The 6049-nt window shown below is 32.4% G+C and overlaps 1 long non-coding RNA gene across 4 annotated transcripts; it reads right to left on the bottom strand.

Annotated features, from left to right (window-relative positions):
• Nucleotides 1-653: 653 nt before the first annotated feature.
• LOC124460447 lies at nucleotides 654-4967 on the bottom strand. Of its 4 annotated transcripts, none has more exons than XR_006954345.1 (8): nucleotides 4760-4967; nucleotides 4495-4692; nucleotides 4133-4419; nucleotides 2877-3080; nucleotides 2661-2816; nucleotides 2426-2593; nucleotides 1760-2369; nucleotides 654-759 (listed from the first exon to the last, which is right to left on the bottom strand). It is a non-coding gene; the product is annotated as an uncharacterized LOC124460447 (long non-coding RNA). The 4 variants fall into 4 exon arrangements; XR_006954347.1 differs by having other exon boundaries at nucleotides 4634-4692; XR_006954344.1 differs by having other exon boundaries at nucleotides 4133-4692.
• Nucleotides 4968-6049: the final 1082 nt, after the last annotated feature.

Genomic DNA, 6049 nt, shown 5'->3' with positions numbered 1-6049 from the left:
AAAATATATTAAAAACACTTGTTTGAGGCATTTCATGCCTAAATGGTTCAAATGTAGCTTTCTATTCTCACCCACACACCGAGCACTTCATTTCCAGCTGACAGAAATTCGCACACATACACTTATTAACATATTTAATATAGAATTCGGAATTGTTTGCTAATTTGTTTTGTATTTTTTGTTTTTTGAACCATTCGCGCATGAAATGCCATAAAATATTCAATCAAGTTTCGTTCTATATAAGTTTAAGCAAAGAACAGATTATTTGGTAACAAAGCTATACCCCAGTCTTAATTTTAAATAATTTTTTATTTTTATGCCTGAAATGCAATAATAATGTTTAAGAACATAAAACAAAACAAACAAAAACAAAAAATATATATCCAAAAATCTTTACAAAATCGATTAAAAATACGCCTGGAAAGTAAATTCGGTATGCCGAATTTGTTATACTCTTGCAGTAAATACATAAAACCAAACGATGTTGAATGGAGTTGGCATTAGCTGAATCGGATAATGAAAAGACAAACAATAGAAAACGAAGAAAGAGTTTACTCTCGCAACTGCAAGAGCATACTAACCTATTCCCATATGTTAACTAAGATTTAAGTTTTTTTATTATTTGTAATTTATGAAAAACACAAAAAGCCAACCTCAGTTCAGTCAACACCTACAACAACACACAAATACATCCATACAGATATGTGTACACATAATAAATATGTAATTATTGGGGCTCCTTTACAGCCTGATGATGTCCTGAAAAATGAAAATTAGTTAAAATGAAAAACAAAAAAAAAAATCTTGATTAGATGTAAATTTTTGTAAAAGGTGCTGAGTATAGAAAATTATATTGGCCCCCCCACATACACACAGACACAGATTGATAAATAATGCAAACGATAATTATATTGTTGTTGATGTACGATATTTGTATACCCAATGAGATGAATAAAAATTGCGATTTTGTAAAATAATATATGAGTTATGTGCCTAGGCAAATTTTTGATTATTATTTATTGAAAATCGGTTCCGATTGATTGGCCTAGAGGACACAGAAGGAGAGAGCAGAGGGGCAATAAGAGGTGTGTATTTTTGGCATTAACAACTAACTTTCTCAAATCTGATAAATTTATGCGACTAGGGCTGAGTTAAAGCTTTTAGCTTTGACCTAAACCACAGTTTTCATTTGTTTTGATTGGCAATAGACATTGATTTATTTAGCTACCAATAGCTAGACATAGATATTGAATGTTTTCATGTCGATAAACCTCTATTCAATAGTTTTGATTTGGTATTGTTTTTTTGTGGAAATTCATTTAATATTAAAGTCTCCCTTTCTCAAAAAACTTGACATAGAAAGCTTACATCTTATCATTGACCACAACCATGCGAATATCGTAGATAATCTTGTAATATCGTATGCATAGGCTGTTGTGGCAAACCATAATACATACATACATACATATATACATATATCCCATGTCTGTGGCTGTCATTTTACAAATTGATAAACTTTACAGTTATCATTGTTTATGTATCTTTCTTGGCCCAAACCCCACTTTAACCTCTTGACTTCCTTTTCCTCTGTCTCAATGTTTGCTTGGGATTTGCGAAACGGACCAACAAAAAACGTTGAAAACTTCCAATATTAAAAGGCAGCAGCATTTCTTTTCCTTTTCCTCCCTTTTTTTTTTGTTGTTTTTGTGTTGTTCTTTTCCTTTTTTTGTTATTTTGATAAATTGATTTATTGACTTACTTATTTAGGCGCTCAACGCTCATAGATAAACGTCGTATTTTTTTGTTTTTGTTCTGGTGTTCCTTTTGTTTTATGTGCTTGAAAAAAAATATATATGCGGAGGACCTTTTCGCCAATTCTCTACTGTTTTGTTGCATTAAACAAAAGGTCAGGGTAAATATTTAGTTTTCATTTTAACGTTTTGTAGTCCCAGGAGTTTCCATTTTTTCTCTTTGTTATCTATCCTTGTTAGGGCCACTTATTTTTTGTTTAATACGATTTGGACTGGGAAATATAAATCTTGTTAATTGAAAAATATCCAAGTGGTTGAGTGCTGAACATGCAAGAAAATGGGTGGCTTTCATTCCATTTTCTCCATCAATTTGACCAAGAAGGATCAATGTACTCTTTACCTTTATTTAAGTACAATATGAATACTTTGAATACATTTTCAATTATGCAGATTTGGGTATATTCAAGAAAGTGTTCCAAATATTTGAACCACAGCACGACGAATACCATAAGCCAACCAGGTGGTGTTTAAGAGATAGGATCCTCTTGGGAATGGGATCAGTTTTGTCAGACGGTAATCCACACTTTCAATTGGTAGTTTTTCCAGTATAATGTTATTCTAGCAAACAAAAGAAAAATTTGTGTTATAATTATCAATAATTTCTATATACCTACAGTCACAGGACATGAATGATTCAGAGTAGTATATGCATTCAAGAATCCATAAAAAAATGTGGCAACAGGGTCGTGAGAATTATTCGATATTAAGTTACAACCATCCAATGTGATTTTCGACATTAGTGGAACATAACCATTAGAACGCTTAAAAAATTGAGCTCTAATCTATAAATAAATGATATACAAATTAAGTAAATTGTACTTAAGCATGCTTTACCGTATATTAACATACCGAAAATTCAGTGACGGGCACTTTATGTAAAATAGTTTTTAGTGACATGTACTTGTAGGTTCGATTAACTGATTTTAAATAACAATATTCAAATTCAGCGAATTGTTTATCCTGAGACTCACATTTCAGATTCGTAAATTCAAACTTTGTTTGGATCTTGAAAAGAATTTAATAAACAATATAATAATTAAAAAAAAAGCAACAACAGGAACGAACCTTTTTGAAAAAGACTAACAACATAACCGTCCAAAATATCCAGTGATGATTCAATAAGTAAAACATTGTTCAATGTTTCGTTTTAAACTGATGACTATTTGGAACGCATGACAATGTAAATATAGCCCGAGCCCAAACCAATTTTCCAGATGAACAACTTAACTGATTTGATTTGAATTGATAAAAGTCCAATTATTTTACTACCTATATAATTTGGAAACAAGTTAGGATAATTTGTATGATCTACAAGCCAAAGCGTTTAAGTGTTGCAAATCGTTAATACTAATAAAGGCCTGTACCACATGGCGGATTGTTTTATAAGCTATCTAATAAATTTTAAGAAGGAATTTACGATTATTCAAGCAGGGTTCATGCTTTTGATGTTCAATAAGAATAGACAAAATTGAAATATATAAAATAAAAACAACATTGAAATGTGAAAGAGTATTAAGTATTAGGTATATAAAGAGGGGAAGAGCTAAGCATTGGCATATGCTTCATAATCAAGGAAATCAGCAAATTCTCTGCTCAATATCTTATGCCTATAGCTGTTTGTAATCCAGATAGGCTGCGAATCAAATCTCGTGTTCAGAAAACATCATTGTTATGCATGTCAGAAAGAAACCCGCATTAATTTGCACACATGATTCGAATGGGGTTTCTCTTTTCCCTTTTCTCTGTTATTCCAAATATATTTTGCCGCTAGATTTAAGCTATACATGAGCTGAAAATTGAGTGCACACGTAAATGGATTTTCAATTTTCCAATCATAATAATATTTGTAAATTAGCATTTTGAATGTGGCTTAAATTGTGCAGGAATCATTTCACCCAAATTCAATTATTTATACCAAACATATGCTTCTTGTGTGTGTGTGTGCGTTTGTGGTAAAAATGGTCACAATGTGTCGACAATTGGTAATTCCAATAGAAGGCGGCTTTGTGTGTAACAACCAAGAAATGCAATTCACCAAAAAAAAAAGTTAATTAAAAGAGCAATCAAGCGTAGGCAAGGATACGGGAATGGCAATGGAGACAGGCAATGGAGACGAACTGCAGTGCTGCAGTGCGACGACAAAGAACGACCAGAACCCAGGGACGAGCTTTGAAACAAGCCCAACATGGCCATGCATCAAAATGGAGGACACATATGTTGCCTCTGGTTCTTGTACATAAAGTCTTAGCACAGAATACATACATATGTATGCGTATATATACCGTATGTGTTTATATACCTACATATATATAGGTACTTACCTCCTCTGTCATCCTTTTGGCTCGCACAAATTGCTGCAATTATAGGCGCCATAAATTATAAAAATGTTGACGCTAAAGTGGAAAGTGCTGCAAGACAAGCTCGCTTTATGAGTCGAAGGATGTAAAAATGATTTTAATTGATTTCCTTGGCTGGCTCTTGTAGTCCTTGCTGTTCCTGTTTTGGTTTTCTTGTCGTAGACAATTCAATTTTTATTGCTTGCCATTATCCCCTACTAAATCTGTGTGTGTTTTTTTTAGCGTCTCATGATTTATAATGCTGTAATAATCTATGAGGATAATATTAACAATGGCAACCTATGAAATGTTATAAAGATATCTGTAAATTCGAAAAAATTTAATACATATTGGCGTAATCAGTTAGCTATCAAATTAACATTCAAAGACACTGTCGCAGACAGAAATAACGGCGATGGAATGTACTCAAAGAAGTTGACAGGTTCGGTTTTCTGTGTTCAATCAAATTTCAATTAATTGAATTACCGTGAAACACCTTGGCCTACGTGTTTGTTGCGGTAATGGTCACCTTCATCTGTCAATAACTGCATCAATTAATTAAACATTAGAACTTATAATAATTACACGACGGTTGGTTGGTTGGTGTTTTACCAATTGATTCTTGCGGTTGCCATAATTACCCCAACTCATTATTCAAAGTCTGCCTAACGATTTTGATATAGGTCCTTAGTCCTTGGTTCCTTCCCTTCGAATTGTGTAATGTAGCATAAAGATGAGAGATGCCCATAGGCAAAAATATCGAGTAATTACAAACTATGACCTCAAAGATTTTGTTTTCCATCGTCTACGTCTACTTCGATTCAAGGAGACTGAACGAAAATTACCAAGATGTTTCTCAAAATTTCTGATTTCATTTTGCACAGACCAAGCGAAAGCCGATTTTGTGGTGGGTGGGTGTTTGCCAGTGGTCTTGGTGGTGGTGGTGGTGGTTACTTGTTAGTTGTTTGCTCGTCGTTGACTGACGGCAACAGCAGCCAATTAAAAACAATTTAAACAGCATATTGTATAAATTTAATTTCAACCTCTTGGCCACCCCCTCTTATACAAATTAAATTGCCAAGTTTTGCAAATCGTTTCCAATTTCTCTCTTGTGGTTTGTGTCTGCTCTTTCATTAGTTGCTAAATTATATTTATTTATTAATTTAAATTGCATTGGGCTAAGGCTAAGTCTGATATAGGTGACAGAAGACGAGCGATGTTTTCGGTGAGGTTTAATATAACAGATTATATTGATATATAGGTAAGCATCTGAATCATCTCTATGGAGATAGGTAATAGAAATTAACCTTAAGAAGAACATTCATATTTAGTTGATTTCAAGTATCTAAGTAAGCTCACATTTTAAATTTTAAATGTAACAATTTCAACAAACAGTTTATTTAAAGTTTAAACTAAAAAGTTTATTAACATATATGAAAATAATTTGCATTTTAAAAGTTTATAGCCATTTTTGCATATATGTAGTTCAAAATGAAAATCATTTTAATACACTTGTTAAAAGGGGTAAATTAATTTCGTTTTGAAGTTAGTAAATTAAATAAAAATTTCTTTTAAATTTTCCATTGATTTCTGCATACTCGTAGTCTGAGTTTTTTTAAACTTACTATATCTGTTTCTATACTCCTACTATTCCGTTTGAATGTGTCTTCAATGGACGTCGAATTTGCCAAGCTTTATTTTGGTCATTGTAGGTTAAAATTTTTCGTTGGTATTACCTAAATCTTCAGATAAATTAGTTTCAATTTCAAGAGTATATACACTTCGATGCGACCAAATGCAGCATAGACATTTGAATTCAATTTTTTTTTACTAGACATTTACGTGTGTGTGTGTATGTGTGGGTGTGTATGTATATGCCATACGAATGCATCTGTGTGCTAG

The sequence above is a fragment of the Drosophila willistoni genome, chromosome 3R (assembly GCF_018902025.1).
Source record: "Drosophila willistoni isolate 14030-0811.24 chromosome 3R, UCI_dwil_1.1, whole genome shotgun sequence".
NCBI lineage: Eukaryota > Metazoa > Arthropoda > Insecta > Diptera > Drosophilidae > Drosophila > Drosophila willistoni.
Note: the sequence above shows the minus strand (reverse complement) of the source record. Positions and strands in the feature narration are given on the sequence as shown.